Genomic DNA, 18,974 nt, shown 5'->3' with positions numbered 1-18,974 from the left:
CTTGAAACACATTCTGCAGCTCTTATCACTCCTTGGTCTATTAAAATGCTTCATGGGGAACTTTCAAGTTATAGGTGGACCTTTGACCTAACTATTAGTATACTCTGGTTTTAGCAAGTGGACGGTCAGTGAAGGCTGTTCTCACACTGAGTCCATGAAGCAATATCTGTCAGGGCCGTGCTCTTCTACCCACTCATCTTTACGCACTCGGAGATCCCATGTGGATTTTATTTCAGTTCCTTCGAAAGATGACACTTTTGTCATTTGATACCTGTAAAATCTTTGATTGTGGAAAAGGTGAGAGCAATAAAGATAATGTTCCTGGTTCCCAGAGACAGTAAAGGACTATTTTGTAGAATTATTAGAAAACACATTTTTTGGCAACCTATCTGTTAAGAAACATTTAACAATTTAAATGTCAAATACATTTCATTTAGATTTTCTTATGTCATATACTTAAAGTGAAATATCAGGACGTTCAGTTCTCTTCCACAGCAAACCTGCAGCCACAGCTGGCTTTTTGTCTCCCAGACTGGGGCAGGTTATTCCACGGAGACCCTCAGGGTTTATGAGTGAGATTCTTACTGTGTGAGCTTTCGCTTATAAGCTATGAAAATGGGCATGATAAAATACAAACTTGGCTTGGCTCCCTGAGAAGGTGACACATGTATTCCACTAAGTGACTTATCCTGTAGCTTCCTTCTAACTTAAGCCTCTGATTCCTGTAACAGTGACAATACCCCTGGACAGTATGTTCTGTTGCTAGTCATTTTTATTTTAGCTGCAGATATTCTCCTGAGAGCAGGCTTTGATGTACAGGGGATCACCATGGGGACACTGGATAGTCAGAAGGGTAGGAGAACACACTGTGATAGGGGGAGGATATAATAAATTCAGAGTGTTGTTGTCACAGCTGTAATTTGGGAAGAGATAGTATAGGGTAGTAAAAAAAAAAAGAGCATGGACTTTGGAGTCAAGTAGGCCTGAATTCTAGTCCCAACTCTGTTGCCTACTTTGATGACATTGGGCAAATTAGTTAACATCTGTGTTTAATTAATTGCAGTTTTTGTCTGTGAAGTGGGAATAACCATACCTACTTTTGGAAGAAATAATAGGAGATTGGATATCATATCTCTGTCATATATAGCATAGTGTCTGGTACATAGTTTTTCCCACATATGTTCTTAATTTGATAATGGTGTATTTGATGGATTAATTTTATTGCTTCCCAACTTGATTTTTATTACAGTCTGTCCAGATTCAGTGTTGCTTTTTCAATCCCAGTGACTTTGCTTATCTTGGTGACAGTTCCTGGACTTCCCTTGTCTACCTTCTTATACTATCAAAACTCTTTCTCTCTGAAGCCTTTCCCAACTATTAAAGTCCACAGTGGGCAGTGTCCTTCTTTAAATGCCTTAAATATTTATCTGTATAACTCATTTAGCCATTTAATTTTGTTGTCTTATGCTATTTAAATATTTCTGATGTGTATGTCATATTTTTCACTATCAGATTGTGAGTGCTATGGAGAGAATGACTGCACCTTATTTCTTTTGTATTCACCATAGTGGCTAGGATAGTGCTGTGTATCTAGTAGTTAGCCTATATATGATTTCTGACTTGAGAGATGAATATTTATCATTGTTGAGATAGTGATATTGAGAGAAAGCTGGCTATAAAATCTTCAGTGGCTTACAGGCACATGGAAAGATGCTCAGCATCGCTAATTATTAGACAAATGCAAATCAAAACCACAGTGAGGTATCACCTCACACCAGTCAGAATGGCCATCATCAAAAAGTCTACAAATGGGACTTCCCTGGTGGTGCAGTAGTTAAGAATCTGCCTGCCAATGCAGGGGACACGGGTTCGAGCGCTGGCCCGGGAAGATCCCACATGCCGCGGAGCAACTAAGCCCGTGCACCACAACTACTGAGCCTGTGCTCTAGAGCCCGCAAGCCACAACTACTGAGCCTGCATGCCACAACTACTGAAGCCTGCATGCCTAGCGCCCCTGCTCCGCAACAAGAGAAGCTACTGCAGTGAGAAGCCTGAGCACCTCAAGGAAGAGTAGCCACCACATGCAGCAATGAAGACCTATGCAGTCCGAAAAAAAAGTCTACAAATAATAAATGCTGGAGAGAGTGTGGAGAAAAGGGAATCCTCCTACACTGTTAGTGGGAATGTAAATTGGTGCAGCCACTATGGAAAACAGTATAAAGCTTCCTTAAAAAATTAAAAATAGACTTACCATATGATCCAGCAATCCCATTCCTGGGTATATATCCGGAAAACACAGAAACTCTAATATGAAAAGATACATGCACCCCAGTGTTCATAGCTGCACTATTTACAAATAGCCAAGATATGGAAACAAGCCAGGTGCCCATCAACAGACAGTTGGCTTAAGGAAATGTGGTACACACACACACACACACACACACACACACACATACATCCAACTATTGCCATTTGCAGCAACATGGATGGACCTAGAGAATATTAATCTTAGTGAAGTAAATCAGACAAAGACAAATACTATATATCACTTATATATAGGACCTTAAAAATAATACAGATGAATACAAAAACAGAAATAGACTCACAGACATAGAAAACAAACGTATAGTTACCAAAGAGGAAAGTGGGGGTGGGGAGGGACAAATTAGGAGTATGGGATTAACAGATAGAAACTACTATATATAAATAAGCAACAAGGATTTACTGTGTAGCACAGGGAATTATATCCAATACCTGTAATAAACTACAATGGAATATAATCTACAAAGAAAAAATGGAATTACTATGCTGTACACCTGAAACTAATAAAATATTGTAAATCACCTATACTTCAATTAAAAAAAAACTACAGTGGCCTGTTGTACATTTCTTAAGGTTTGGTCACAGGTTGTCTCTGGTTAGATCATATTTCCATGTTCTCCACTACCAGATACTGTTAAATTTAAGTGACTATATTAGCTTTACCCAAAAGGGGAAGATTTTCTAGAATACCTATAGGAGTCACCAAAATGCTGGCTGGTAAAATCAGGGACAAACAGGTCCTATATGTGTTCTGAGTGTGTAGTGTCTGTCACTGTGCTCATACACCTTTCTCTCTTTGGATTTTCCTGCATAGTGGGGGAAGTGCCCTTCAAATCCAGTCCACTCACCTTTGACACTTTGGAAAGAGACACTTGATGGCTTACTGTGAATTCCACACAAACTATGATCAGGGATTAATTTCTTTCAGTTAACTGTTTAAAAAGGTATTTGTTTTTCTTTGATGATAAAGGTAATAAACACTTGTGTAAAATAATGAAAGCTATCAATAAAAAAAATCAGCTATAATCAAATTACCCCAATATTGAATCACTGTTACCATTTTGATGGTTTTTTCTTTCACTTTTTTCTCTTGCATTCATATATGTATACGTATGTAAATAAAAATCTCAATTATTTTGAAAAATAATGTAGTTCTTTAAGAAATGGTGCCAGGATCAAGACTAGTGACCAAATAATTTTGGTCTCACATTTGGCCAAAATGTGAGAGCACACGTTGTAGTACGTTTATGTTTGTTGCTTCTGGTATCAGCCCTGGTTTTAAGTATGGGTTCATTCACAAAGGCAAAATAATTATGTTCTCTGTCTTTCCTGAGCATGCTGAATAGCAGCATTATTTTTATTTGCCCTTTGGTTCTGAGTGACAGGTTTTAGCCAACTCTTGGCTCCAGTGCTAAATGGTGTGGTCTGTCTCCTATTCCTAGTCTGAGCGGAAACTAAGAAACATGCATGGCCTCCTGTATTTCCCTATGCTCTTTTACCTCTGAGTTTATCAAGAATTAGGAGTGAGTGTTTGTAAAGGCTCTTGGTTTCTACTGTATTGTTATAACTATACTGCAGCAATAATATTTTTTTTGCTGCATATTCTTTCATGATAGATACTGAGTAGCTATTGAACAGGTGGTATTAGTCAATGGTACCTGCCAAGATTTTCTGCCAGAATCAAGGTCTGAATTTAGAAGGTACATTCAGTGTCTCCTCTTTACTTCTTGACAAATCCAAATTTTTGTTCACTGTTTCAAGGTGAATGATAACCTTCTGTTTCCAAATCTGGTGTCTGATGTGGGTGCTGCTTAGTCAGTGGATGAAGTTTGGGGTAAAAAACACGCGTTCAGGAGGGATCTTACAGATAAAGACTTTTCCCTGACTTTGACTTAATGCTTAAGCAGATTTTCAGGAAGCTTTTCCATCTGTTACCTTTGAAAAAATAAAACTGGTCATTGATTAATTTTTTTCCCAAATAGTAATATAGTCAGTTCTGCTATAACGTGATATACAATTGCCAAAGATAATTGTGTGGAAAACCACAAGGCTTGTGGGAAAAATGGAGTTAGGGACACAATACTCAAAAACTTTGTCAGTGACACATAAAAAAGATAGGAACCTAATAAAAACCGTGGCATAGTTTTATATATGTTAAATGGCGAAAAGTACATAAATGCTACAATAACATGGCAGTTTACCTTGAAGAAGACCTCAGGTTGCTTCTTGAAGTGGCATTGGGAGGGCTGCAGCTTGTGAAATAAGGGTTATTTGAAACATGACAGAAAGCTGTAATACCAAATATGGATGATATGAATGGGTGTGGTTCATAACAGGCAGTGAATGGAAGAAGCTGGGAGATAATTTGAGTGTGGGCTTGTATGCACTTTGTTTATTTCTGGGCTGATTGGTTCAACTGGGTGTAATTTTCTGGATTCATCTAGTTTTTCTTGTGGATTAAATGACACATAAGCAAACACAGAAATTGAATTGTGCTCACATTGTTCCCTAATATATCAATTGCGTTGGAACAAATTTGCATTTTCAAAACAAGTGTTACAATAGAACTGACTGTATATTCTTTTTCTTCTTTATCCCTGCCTTTACCATTTAACCAATGGGAAGAATTATGGTTTTGGAAGGGAACTTAAGGTATCATAAAGTTTATGATCTCTTCTTTTTATGGGTGAAAAAAATTGAGGCTCAGAGAGGTGGTAACCTGACAAAGGTTAGTCCTAGGATAAGAAACTTGGTTTCAGGATTCTTCAATATTCTTTTCACGCCTCCTCTTACTTCCAAGTTTATACCATATGGTGTATCACTTGAATATATGTTTTCATGCAATGGTTAATTGTTCTTTCATGTAAGAGGGCTGAATAGACATCAAGTAGTTGAGCATTACTTTTTTTTTTGGCTGCACTGGGTCTTCGTTGCTGCACGTGGGCTTTCTCTAGTTGTGGTGAGCAGGGACTACTCCTCGTTGCGGTGCGCAGGCTTTTCATTGCGATGCGCAGGCTTCTCATTGCAGTGGCTTTTTGTTGCGGAGCACGGTCTGTAGGCACGCGGGCTTCAGTAGTTGTGGCACGCGGGCTCTAGAGCGTAGGCTCAGTAGTTGTGGCACACGGGCTTAGTTGCTCCGCAGCATGTGGCATCTTCCCGGACCAGGGCTTGAACCTGTGTCCGCTGCATTGGCACTTGGATTCTTAACCACTGCACCACCAGGGAAGTCTGAGCATTACTTTTTTAAGAAGTTACTTTCCATTTCTAGAGCTCTATTACATGTATGCCAGGTACTTTATGTAGTAATCAAAAGAAATGATTGGGGTCTTCTCCCTTTTCTTTTTTCTCTCTTTCTTCTTTTTCTCTCTTTTAATCATTTCTCCTGCCCTTACTGGAAGTTCTTGTTCGAGGAGAAAATTAATTGCCCTATAGATAGCCTTACTAATTTTTATTAGCCTTGAGTAGCAGAGCAAGCAGATTAAAATTGCTGTAATATGTGCAGTAGAATAAGATTGGAATCCACTCTGAATTTAAGTTAAGGCTGTTCACAATGATTCTTTCAAATTAATTCACTAGTATCCATTGTGTTGGCATTTAGAAATGAATTGATGTTTTCATGATCTTTAGTGATTGAATGACCCAAAATTTTTACCTGTGAGTTTACATTTTTATAGTGCAGTAGATTTTTACTTGTGAATTTAAAGATTCATTCAATAAATATGTATTTAGCGAGGCTTTATGGGAGACAATAAAACTATACGGCAGCCTGTGCCTCTGGGTGACAACTACTTTTCAAAATTTAATTTTAGTATATATCAAAGAAATGAAAATCCCGAAAAATACTTGAAATCTTTCCCTATCAGATGTTTCCTCCTAGGCCCCAGTGTTCCTATTTCAAAGAAAGGGACTATCATAGGATAATATTGACGCCTGGCACAATGATGTAGTGGCAAGAGCACTGGGCTGGGAGTTAGGAGAGCCTGTGATTCTTTTCTAGAATTCAGTGAAGTATATTTTATTCTTATATGATTTTATGAGTTTCTAAGACCCTTGAAATAGGTTTGCATCTCTCTCATTTGCTGTAACTACATCTGAAATCCAGTTGCAGTGTTTAGATTTCAGCTGGTCCTGTTTTGTAATCAAATATTTCATGGTAGCAAATCTTATCTTGAAACATGATTTCTGGGCCACATGACCTCATGACCAGAGATGGAAGTCTGTCTGCTGTTTCTGTCCCAGAGGAGATGAGTATCTGTGTCATGCTACCTGAGTGTGATGTTTGAGAGTTGAGAAGACATGGCTGCAGACTCTATCCCTGGCAGAATCTCTGCAACAGCTGATGAGGAAAAGCTGTGAGAATATTTATTATTGCCCAATCCCCTGGGCCCACTCCTCCCCCAACAAAACGTACACCTTTTATTATTGATGTCTTGATCTCTATCTCAGGCCTTTTATTTTCTTCTTAGATTCTATATTTTTGTTTACATCTGAGGTGGCATTAAATTGTCATCCTTAATATGTAACATCCTTACATCTTCCTGATAAGATGTAAACAATGTGATATCGATTATCAGTAAATTCGTTTGAATTCCCCTCCCACCACCTTTCTTTTTCTTTTGGTTTAGAGGTGCTGATATTTTCTTCTTCAAAGCTTCTAGTGGATTGTTAGAAACTGAAAGAAGTCACATTTCTTTCAAAGTGATTCTTAAATGCTTGTATTTTACAAAATTTTATACTAAGACATATTTTTAGCTTCGACAGCTGGTTGATATGTAGCCTGTGACTAATGAAATGAAACACATTTTTGTTTCACGATCATGTGTTAATGTCACCCTACAATTTTGTTATTTTTGATGCAAGAAAGAATGATTAAATCTGAAGAAACAAAAAAATGAGCTATTTGGTTACAATTTAAGTTAAATTTAAATCCAGCTTTTTGATTTTTGAATTGTATATGATGTGGTTATGGAGTGTGGGCTCAGATTTTGCACTGAGACATTGATAAAATTGAGAGAAGAAACTATTCTTTCTGATTCTCTTAGAACTAAGGGGCAGTAGTCACTTGGTTTACCAGGGATTCAAACTGAGAAATCTCAAACTATAAATAGTCACAGTAAAATAGAATATATAGCATGATCCAGATTCTGTGAAGAAAAATCTTTATCTCCAAAGAAAAAAGCCTGGAACATAAACTAACAGGTTGATGTTGATTTTCTTTGGGTGGTAGAATTATAGGTGATTTTTAAAATGCATTTTAAAATATTTTATAATAAATCATATTTTACTTTCGTAAGTTAAAAAATTACCATAGATATCTATAGATTACTATAGATATCAAATCTTTGAGACTACTAAGATCTCTGGTAGGCTTTACAAACAGTACTCGGCATGCAGTCAACTGACCTCAGGTTTTTATCTTTGAGCACAAGAACTGTCACCTCAAAATTGAGAGAGAGATTTTCTATTAAGTAATTTTTGCCTCTTAGCCTTCTGGCCTCTTAAGTCATTTCAGTCATTATATCTAAGACTACTTTTGCTGCTCTTTCTGCAAACTAGATCTAGATTGCTTCAAAGAAATAAATTTGGTTTACCTATTGCAAGCTATGAGGAAAAAAATTTTTTTTAAATCTAAAACTAAAAGAAGATGTTGCTGTGGCAAAGAAAATATATAAAGTAATATGTTCAATTCTTCCAGACAGGAGGGGAGTTAAAGAATTATATAAAAATGTAAATAAAATTAAATAATTTGCCTATTGTTGAGGTTTGGACAAAAGGCCTTGTCCATCCAGTGAGTGCCAGAGACCACCTGTTGGCAGGTGCATCCCCAGCAGTCCTAGAGCACTGGCTAAAAAGACAGTGACCGGGGCTTCCCTGGTGGCGCAGTGGTTGAGAGTCCGCCTGCCGATGCAGGGGACACGGGTTCGCGCCCCGGTCCGGGAGGATCCCACATGCCGCGGAGCGGCTGGGCCCGTGAGCCATGGCCGCTGAGCCTGCGCATCCGGAGCAACGGGAGAGGCCACAGCAGTGAGAGGCCCGTGTACCACAAAAAATAAAATTAAAAAAAAAAAAAAAAGACAGTGACCTGTAAAGCTTATCAGCACAATAACAGTGATCTCCAATCCTTTGTCATCTTTTTATTCTTAACTATTTTAAAATGTTTCTTATTTTGTTCCTTCTTTGTTTATTCATCCACTCATTATATAACTTTTTATTGTTCTAGACTATGTGCTGAAGATGCAAAGTGACAAAAAACATAGTCTCCTGTCATTTAAGAAAAGTCCCTAACAAGTAAAAAAGGAAAGAAAAAATTTATGGGGTTAGAAAGGAATTTGGAAAACAATGTAAGAACCAGAAAAAAAAATTTAACTTCTATAATTAGTGTTCCCTGATAGGTTAAAAGAAAACTTTGGGGACCATAAAACAAAAACATGTTTTGAGAAGGGAACAATCAGAAAATAAGAGTTCCTAGAAATGAAAAACAAGATAATAGAGATTTTAAAAATCAATAGCATGATTAGAGGACAAAGTTGAAGAAATCGTCCATACAGTAACAATACAAAAACAGAACAAAAAAACAAAGAGAAAATAGGAAAAGGAAAAAAGACCAGAGAATCCAGCATCTAGCTAATAGGAGTTCCAGAAAGAGAGACCAAGTGAAATGGAGAAAAGAAAATTGCCCAAGAAATAATGTGAGAAAATTCCCCAAGAACTGAAGGACATTGCTTTTCAGATTGAAAGACCCCACAAAGTGTACCTAAAATGATGAATGAGAAATGATTCATACCAAGATGTACTAAGTGCCAAAAGAAGTCAGCATGTATTATTATTTGATAATTGAAACATCAAGAACTACCAGAAGAAAACATTGGAAGAGTTGTGAGTTGTTGCCTCTGGGAAGTGGGACCAGGGAATAAGAGTGTACTGCTGTTTTTCATAATAAGCTTCTTGTACCACTTAAATTTTGAACTATGCACATACATTATTTTGATAGACCTAAAGATGAATTTAGAGAAAAGCATAAATCTTCCCCTCAGAGTTTAGTAGGAGAGGCAGTTCTAAAATATTATTCAGTAGTATAATGAGTACCATAGTATGCTGTGGGAGCACAGAGGAAGTAGGAAGCACTCTTCCTACTTCTCTGTTTGGGGGCAGCTTCACATAAGAGGTGGCAGGGGAGCTGGGTCTTAGAGGAAGATTGAGAGTTCTCTGGCACAGGAAGGAAAGTGTACATTTCCGTCAAAGGGAACAGCACATGCAAAGCCTTGAAATATGAAAAAACATCGAGTGTTCAGGGGAAAAGAAATGGTTTGAAGTTTCAAGATTTTAGGTAATTGGGCAGAGCATTTTTAATTTCTTACTTCCCTGTTTCATTTATTCTCATTATCTATGTGTGTGACTGTGTTCTCTGATAAATTATACATTTATTTAAGGACAAGAGTTCACGTACCTCCACAGTACCTCACTCACATAGGGCTTATACACAGCAGATCATTTAAAAAATTTAACTAAAATAAGTAGCCCTTCATTTAGTCTTCTTGAACTGAAGAGAGGCCTCCGCAGACCCTGATGATAGTAGAAATTTAGACTAACTAGGATTCGAGCACTGTCATTCTTCAAGGTCTGGGTATATAGTCCAGTTAGTGTACTAGGTTACAAGCCCCTGGAGGGCAGAGATCATGTCCTTTCCATCACTGCATCACCCACATGGCCCAGCACTGACAGATACTAATTGAATGAACCTTTTCAGTATTCATTAACAGATGCCAGACTGAAAGAAATAAATGCTTCTGCTTCCTCTTGTTTTAATAGTGAGATCCTTAAATTACCAAAAACCCAGATTTCTATAGCTGTCTCTGCCTGCCTTTAGTAAGAAATAGAACTAAATAGGTTTGTGTTACCTACTAAAATGCCAAACCACTAAAAAGATTCGTATTATTTATTGCCTTAATATCGTAGCATTTACTACAAGACTGTTTAGTTTATTTTTTAGAAAACAAGGTTGATATTTTCTTTTGATTAATATTGTTTCTATTATTTCTTTTTCAAGTCTCATCAACATGTTCAGTCTTCTCCATTTCTACTGTCATGTTGAAGGATTTTTATGAGTTTTGGCCATTCTGTTTATATTATTTGAGTTTGTTTTGAGAAAGATATACCCTTCTCATAGATAGAAGTTAAATAGTTCAGTCACATATACCATCCCCCCAGATCTTGAGGCTCCTTGCTGCTTTATTTTCATTTTTAAAAACTTTTTATTTTGAAATAATTACAGATTCACAGGAAGTTACAAAGACAGTACAGAGAAGGGTACATGTACCCTTCATGCAGTTACCCCCAGTGTACCTCTAATATAATTCCAAAACCAGGAAGTTGGCATTAGTATAGTTCTGTGCTGTATAGATTCATGTATACATGTATAGATTCATGGAACCACCACTGCAATCAAGGTACAGAACTCTTCCAGCACCACAAAGATCATCTTTGTACTACTTCTTCCTAGTTACAGCGCATCTTCACCATCTCTAACCCCTGGCAACTGCTAATTTGTTCTCCACCTCTGTAATTTTGTTATTTTGAGAATTTTATATAACTGGAATTATGTAGTGTGTTACCTTACCTTTGAAATTACCTTTTCCCCCTCAGCATAATGCTCTTGAAATCCATCCATACTGTATCAGTAGTTGGTTCCTCTGTATTTCTGAGTGGTATTTGGTGGTATCAATATACTAGAGTTTGTTTAACCATTTACCTATTGAAAGACATTTTTGTTGTTTCCAGTTTTTGGCTCCTACAAATAAAGCTGTTATAAATCTCTGTGTACAGGTTTTTGTGTGGATATACATTTTAATTTCTCTGGGATAGATGCCCCAGAATGTGATTGCTGGCTCATATGGTAGGTATGTGTTTAGTTTTTTCAGGAACTGCCAAGCTGTTTTCCAGATTGGCTGTACCAGTTCAAGTGATGTGTAGAGATCTTACCTCCTTTTGCATTCCTTTACCCTCCCCTGTTTATAATATAATTGTCTTAAGTATTTCCTCTATGTATATTGAGAAGCACTTTGGAACATGTTATAATATTTGCTTCAACCTCTAAACATAATTTAGAAAACTCAAGAGAAGGAAAATCTATTATTTTCATCCATATCCTTACTCTTTCTGTTCTTCTTCCTTCCTTATGTGATTTCTTCTTTTATCATCTCCATTTTGTTTCATGAATTCCTATAGCCATTCTTTCAGGGTAGGTTTGCTAACAACATATTTTCTTGGTTTTCCTTCATCTGGGAATGTCTTTTCTTTTTTTTAATTGCAGTATAATTAATTTACAATGTTTTGTTAGTTTCAGGTGTACAGCAAAGTGATTCAGTTATACATATATATATTTCAAATTCTTTTCCATTATAGATTGTTACAAGATGTTGAGTATAGTTTCCTGTGCTACACAATAGGTCCTGGTGGTTTATCTATTTTATATATAGTATGCGTATCTGTTAATCCCAAACTCCTAATTTATCCCTCCCCACCCTTTTTCCCTTTGGTAACTGTAAGTTTGTTTTCAAAGTCTGTGAGTCTATTTCTGTTTTGTAAATAAGTTCATTTGTGTCATTTTTTTAGATTCCACCTGTAAGTGATATAATATGATATTTGTCTTTCTCTGTCTGACTTACTGCAAGTAGTATGATAATCTTTAGTTCCATCCATGTTGCTACAAATGGCATTACTTCATTCTTTTTTATGGCTGAGTAATAGTCCATTGAATAAATTTATATGCCACGTCTTCTTTATCCATTCAGCTGTCAATGGGCATTTAGGTTGTTTCCATGTCTTGGCTATTGTAGATGGGTGCTGCTGTGAACACTGGGGTGCATGTATCTTTTTGACTTAGAGTTTTCATCTTTTCCAGATATATGCCCAGTAGTGGGATTGCTGGGTCGTATGGTAGCTCTATTTATATTTTTTTAAGGAACCTCCATACTGTTCTCCATAGTGGCTGCACCAATTTACATTCCCACCAACAGCGCAGGAGGGTTCCCTTTTCTTCACACCCTCTCCAGCATTTATTATTTGTAGACTTTTTGATGATGACCATTCTGACCAGTGTGCATCTGGAAATGTTTTGCTTTCCCCTCGAGATGGAATTCTGGTTGATAATTTTTTTTCATTTAACACTTGAAAAATATTATGCCCCTTCCTCTGACTTCCATGGTTTCTGATGAGCAATCTATTGTCACCCTACTTGTTTCTCCCCTGTAGGTGAGGTGTCATTTTTCTCTGGCTGCTTTCAAGAGTTTTTCTTTGTTTTTAGTTTTTAGAAGTTGAATTATGATATGTCTTAGAGTGTATTTCTTTGAGTTTAGTCTGTTTGGGGTTCACTTAGCTTCTTGATTCCATAAGTTTAAGTCTCTTGCCAAATTTGGGAAGCTTTCAGCCATTATTTTAGTACTTTTTCAGCCCTGCCCTCTTTCTTCTCTCCTTCTGGGACTCAGTGACATTAGTGTTAGATCTTTCGTTACCGTTCCACAGGCTCCTGAACCTCTCTTCTCCTTGTTTTTCTCTAGTCCTTTTTCTTTCTGTTATTCAGATTATATAATTTTATTATTCTGTTTTCTACTTCACTGATCTTTCCTCTGATTCATCTGTTCTGCTGTTTAGCACATGTACTGAGCTTTTAATTTCAGTTCTTGTCCTTTTTATTTCTAAAATTTCCATTTGGTTCTTCTTTACTTCCTCTGTTTCTTTGCTGAGACGTTCTATTTCTTTGCTGTGACTTTTTTTTTAACTTTTTATTTTATATTGGAATATAGCCGACTAACAACATTGTGATAGTTTCAGGTGCACTGCTGTGACTTTCTATTCTTTTGTTTCGAGCATGTTTGTGATTGCTCGTTGAAGCATTTTTATCATGGTGGCTTTAAAATCTTTGTTAGATAATTTTAACATCTCTGTCATTTCTATGTTGGAGTTTGTTTGTTGTCATTTGTCATGTCTTGAGATCTTCCTTTCTTTGAAACCTGGACATTTTGAGTATTATGAAACTCTGGATCTTATTTAAAGCTTCTGTTTTAGCCAGCTTCCTCTGACCCTACAGTGATGGGAGAAAGGCTGTGTTGCCTTGTTACTGCCAGATGGGGAATGGAAGTCCAGGTTCCCCACTTGGCCTCCATTGACCCCTGGAGCTGGACAGCAGTGTTTGTTACTGCTGGATGGCAGCAAGAGTTCATGCTCTCTACTAGGCTTATACCGATATCGCCTTGCTGAGAGGGGCAGGGGTGCCTTGTCACTGCTCTCCACATAGCCTCGACTGATGTCATTGGAGGGGGCTGGCCTCATTACTGTTGGACAGTAGTGAAAGTCCTGACTCTCCACTAGGCCCTCTCTGAGACCACCTCAGCATGTAAGAGGAGGGGTGCCTCATTACTGCCAGGTAGCTGGGAGTCCAGGCTCCCTGCATGCTTTCCACTGTTGCCACAGGGTGGTGAGGGAGAGGGGAAGCTTGTTACTGCCCAGATCCCTACTTGGTCTTTTCTGACACCATCCATGCTGGGAGAAGGGGTTCCTCTTACAGCCTGATGAAGGTGAAAAGCTGGGCTCTCCACTGGACATTTACTGTCAGAGGTATGGGTGGAATGACATGTTTTTGATGGTGTGTTGGCTAGTATGTTAGGTTTCTGAAGAGAAACAGAGATCAATAGAATGTGTGTATATGTATGCATGCATGTACGTATGTGTGTGTGTGTGTGTTTATGTGTATTAGAGAGAGCTTGATTTAAGGAATTGACTCACAACTGTGGGAGCTGGTAAGTCTGAAATCTGCAGGGTTGATTGGTGGACTGAAGACCCAGGGAAGAATTGATGTTGCTGCTCCAGTCGGAAGGCAGTCTGGAGACAGAATTTTCTCTTCCTAGAGGGGTGAGAGAATACTTATTTTCCTCTTAAGGTCTTCAGCTGATTGGATGAGGCCCACCCGCATTATGAAGGGTAATCTGCTTTATTCAAAGTCTACTGATTTAAATGTTAATCTGATCTTAAAAATACCTTCATAGCAACATCTAGAATGATGTTTGGCCAGATATCTAGGTATTGTGGCCTAGCTAAGTTGACACATAAAATTAATTATCAGTTGGAGTAGAGTGGTTACTGTCTAAAAATATTGTTCCTGTGGTCCTGAGGTTCCTAGCCAGTCTGCCTTCTTTCATCTACTCTTTCTAGTTGTCTTATATTTGTTTCATGCATAATGTCCAGGGTTTTCAGCTGGACTCAGCTGAAGGAATATGGAAAAGTACCTACTCTGGTTTTTTTTTTGTCGCCTTCTTTTAACATGTTAGATTAAATACTTCATTGATGTTTGAGGCCATAGGTTTCTATTTCTAATTCTCTTCTCTATTTTCTCCTGAAACTTAAGTTCTTCCTTCTGTGTGTGTGTGTGTGTTTTAATATCACATCTTTTGGACTAGAGTGTCTGATTTTATGATTTTCTCTGGGTGTTTTTTTCCTCCTTCAGATTTTAGTTTAAAATTTTCTTTATTTAGTTGTAAGTTTTTCTAAGCACATTCACTCTGGTCTTGGTGATATGTATCCTGACCCTTGCCAAGAACTCAGTAGTCTATAAGCCATAATTCAGAAATACTGTTCTGTAATTTGATTCCATTGTTTATATCCTGCTGTTCACTTCCCGTATCTTTTTCTTCCAAAATCCCAACCTTTAGCCTGGACAGAAATTGAAAATCTCATCTCTTGGTTACAGAGACCTTCAGTATACTATCTGTGACCTCAGAGTCACTTAAGATACAGTGTCGCTTTCTTCTGTTGTTTCTGATGTGAGTTGGCAGAGCTTAGTGTTTGGCAGATTTGTGTCCTAGCTGTTTCCCTATCAAGTTTGATGTATTGCAGGAAGATAGAATACTTTTCTACTTTTCTTTTAGCTATGTTAGGTCTGTTTTCACATGGATGCTTCTGAACTCCCTAGTCAGGGTCGTGTACAGAAACACTAATTCAAAGCCTGGGAGCCACAGCTGCTTCACATACGTTAGTCTCTTTCACCTGGCCTGTCTGGCTCGCTTACACCTGTGATTCGTTACAAAGGTAGTTTGCTATTCCTGTAATGCCACTCTTTTCTGCTGCCTTTCCTCCAGATAGTCTGCCAAACCACTTTTCAAACTACAGATCTTGTTTTCTACGGGAGTTCTTGCAGATTTAGCAAAGGAGAGCGTCTTATATTTCTTTTTATTTTGTTATTGTGACATGATTTTCCCATGGCTCTTTACCCTCTCCAATCCCCTATTAATTATGCACCATCCATTTCCCTTTAAAAAAATCTAAAAATCTTAATCTTCCAAAAAATCCATTTATAGCCACCCTTCAATTATCTATGTAACTAGAAACAACAGTACATAAATAACCGCTACTCCTGAATATATTTTGCTCTTAATATTTTGAGAATTCACAGAATTTCAAATAAACTAACAAAGTTACCCATTGAAACCCAGCATAAGAATCACCAGAAAATTATCACCTTTCCCAGTCTGTTTCCCCTACCTCTCTTTTCCCAACATTCATGTACAGAACAAGTTATATAATTTCATAGGTTGATGCAAATATTAACCTAAGGCAGAGCTTCATTTATTGAATTTATATCCTTTTGAATGGGTAATGAAAACAACCGTGAAAGGTTTGAATTTAAAAACCTTCTTTTCTTCTTGGAATGCAAAATATATACCAGGAACTGATAATAATGTCAATCAACTGATTAAGCAGAGAAAATTATAATAGAAAAAATTGTGAGCATGTTTTGCCAACTCTGGATGATTAAAAATTAACTTTCTATTACTTTTTATTTCTACTTTGGCATAATTGCTTTATTCTCTTGGCTGAATGCCATTTGAAGTTTATTCATCTTGTATTGTCCATCTTAGGTAGTGAGCTCCTAAAGGGTAGGTATCTATCTATATGTTTGTCTTCCTCTGGTCTTCTTTTAAATTACAGTGACAGTATAAAAACCTTAAAGAGAAAAAGGAAAATTTTGACAAAAATGGTGAATAGCTTTTTGTATATATGACTCAACTTAAGTAGAAGTTTTCTGAAAGCTGTGTGATTTATTTTTCTTTCTTTCCCTAATTTGGCACTTAATAGACTTTTCTTAAAGACGGTAGTGATAGTGACTTCAGTCATAAAAACTGATGAATTTCATTCTATATTATAGATGTAGTCTTAAAATATTTTATATCAACTGATATTTTTAAAAATCAAATATACAGGGAATTCCCTGGTGATCCAGTGGTTAGGACTCAGCACTTTAACTGCTGAGGGCCTGGGATTGATCGATCCCTTGTAGGTGAACTAAAATCCCACAAGCCGCATGGCGGGCAAAAGAAAAAAAAAATCAAATTTACAGAAGAAACCCTGAATTTGCTGTTGTAAAACAAAAGAAATGAAACAGTCTCCCATGATTTCTCAGTTTTCTGAAAATGCATTTTGTACAAAATAGTAGATTTGTTTATATTGAGATGTGTTCTTGAGAACTAAGAGATACGTAGATTGGGCTTCATTGAGTGGCACTACCACTATCCTGGGTATTCACCCGCCTGTACATTGATTAGAGCCCTTGGAATTGAAGAAGCTCTGTAAAAATTTAACATTTTTTCAAGCACACAAGCCCACAAAATTTCCCTAACCCTTTGCATATTTAACAATGTCAGAATAACAATGATAACGTCTTGGCTTTAAATAGCTCCTTGACTATTTAAGGAGTTCAGAGAACTGAATGATCTCATTTTGCCTTTGCCATTCCTGACAAATATGTATCTTCAACTATGTTCAGTGCTAGTAGTAACATAGACCTTCTAATTGCCCATGTCTTGGCAATATGAAAAGCAGACCCTGTGTATTTGTTACCTCTAGTATAGGGATGTCTTTCAATATGAAAATACATCTAATGATGAACAGCAGTAGTTTGAGAAGAGTAGAATCAGCAATGTGGAGTATATTTACAATTATAATGAAATTATTTTCTCTACAGTGATCCTTAGAGTTGAGAGGGATTTTAGTGGTTTGTAGTCTAAACCCTTTGAAGAGATGGTAAAACCTCTGAGGCTAGGTAAAGAACTTCCCTAAATCACAGAGCTAGAGCTAGAGGTAGAGTATTTAGAGGTCCCATTTCTTGACATGCATGGTAATATTAGACAGGTTTAAATAAGAAGAGCTCTCAGTTGGGGTCAAGGGGTTCAGAGCATTATTCTGCTTTGCTATTGGTGTCATTTCAGAGATTTAGCTGTTTCAAATACTTGTTTGTTTTATGATTCCTTGCTGGCAGAATCCACATCTAATTATAATAGGATTATATACAGTAGGATTTCTTTATACACTTATCTTCTTTATAATGAAACGTTGTGGCTAAAACGGAATCAAAAGGTATCTTCTCAGAGAAATTCTTTACATGCAGAAAGTTCTGCAAGCTTGTAGAACTGGACTTAGTTGTCTCTAACATCTTGTCTGTGAATTGAGAATAAGCAAGGAATATCCATGTGGAGTTTTGCTTTACTTTTTTTTTTTTTTGGCTGCATTGGGTCTTAGTTGCGGCACGCAGGATCTTTGTTGAGGCGTGGGGGATCTTTTATTGCGGTGCACAGGCTTCTCTCTAGCTGTGGCATGCGGGTTTTCTCTTCTCTAGTTGTGGCGCGCAGGCTCCAGGGCATGCGAGCTCAGTAGTCATGGCACACGGGCTTTGTTGCCCTGCGGCATGTGGGATGTTAGTTCCCTGACCAGGGATTGAACCCGTGTCCCCAGCATGGTAAGGTGGATTCTGTACCACTGGACCACCAGGTAAGTCCCTGGTTTACTCTTAAATGTGATTCTTCTGTTCATTTTCTGTGTTCTTTGTGTTCTCTAATCCCCTTCCCAAGAGCAGGAATGCACTCATAGATCTGAAGGGAGTTACGTATTCTATTCACAGTAGTGGGATCCCAGAATAATTGTTTAAATTGATTTTTCTAGGCAACTCCCATACTTTAATTTTTTTATTCTATAAAATATCTAAGTAAATCAAATCTTGTTATGATGAATTGTCTAGCCTTACTCAAAATTAGTAGCCAGTTTACTAGAACTTGAACTCATTTTGATAGCTAGAGACTTTTTAGTAGATTTATCACAATGTGATTTGATCTTTATTGTATATTTTGGAGGAAATAGGTTGTCCTCCTGGGGCTTAGAAGCTAAGGGAAGAAATTCTTCGCACTTACAGATAGTTGGTTTCAGTTTTGGTGTTTGAAGTTATCCAGCATCCTGATGCAGCTGGTGACCATTCTTTCCTTCAGCAAATATTTTGTGACTGCCTGCTGTGTGCCAGGTACTGTATCAGGCACCAGGGAGACAGTGTTGATCAAGAGGGACTCAGTCCCTGCCTTCACAGAGCTTAGAATGCTCAGCTATAAGGAGTCCTGGGCCTCACTACAGTTGCTCACAGAGGGACATGAAGACATGTAGTGAATCAAAATGTATTACATGTTTTGGAAAGAAAGAGGACATCCTGAGTACTGCTTAAAAGTTAAGTAGTAAATTCATAGTGTATGTCAGCCATTGTTGCTGTTTGGTAGCTTCAGTTAGAACCAAATTTTACTTAGCTCTGGGCAAAGCGTCTAAACAGTTTTTTCAGCTTCAGT

At 37.5% G+C, this 18,974-nt stretch overlaps 1 protein-coding gene across 9 annotated transcripts in view; it reads left to right on the top strand.

Annotated features, from left to right (window-relative positions):
• The window catches only part of ALG9 (ALG9 alpha-1,2-mannosyltransferase), a 96,166-nt gene that overhangs the window by 35,283 nt on the left and 41,909 nt on the right, over positions 1 to 18,974 (top strand). The gene's annotated exons all lie outside the window — the stretch shown is intronic.

The sequence above is a fragment of the Neophocaena asiaeorientalis genome, unplaced genomic scaffold (genome assembly GCF_003031525.2).
Source record: "Neophocaena asiaeorientalis asiaeorientalis breed wild unplaced genomic scaffold, Neophocaena_asiaeorientalis_V1.1 scaffold21, whole genome shotgun sequence".
In the NCBI taxonomy this organism is placed as follows: domain Eukaryota; kingdom Metazoa; phylum Chordata; class Mammalia; order Artiodactyla; family Phocoenidae; genus Neophocaena; species Neophocaena asiaeorientalis.
This window is presented reverse-complemented; position numbering and strand designations above follow the sequence as displayed.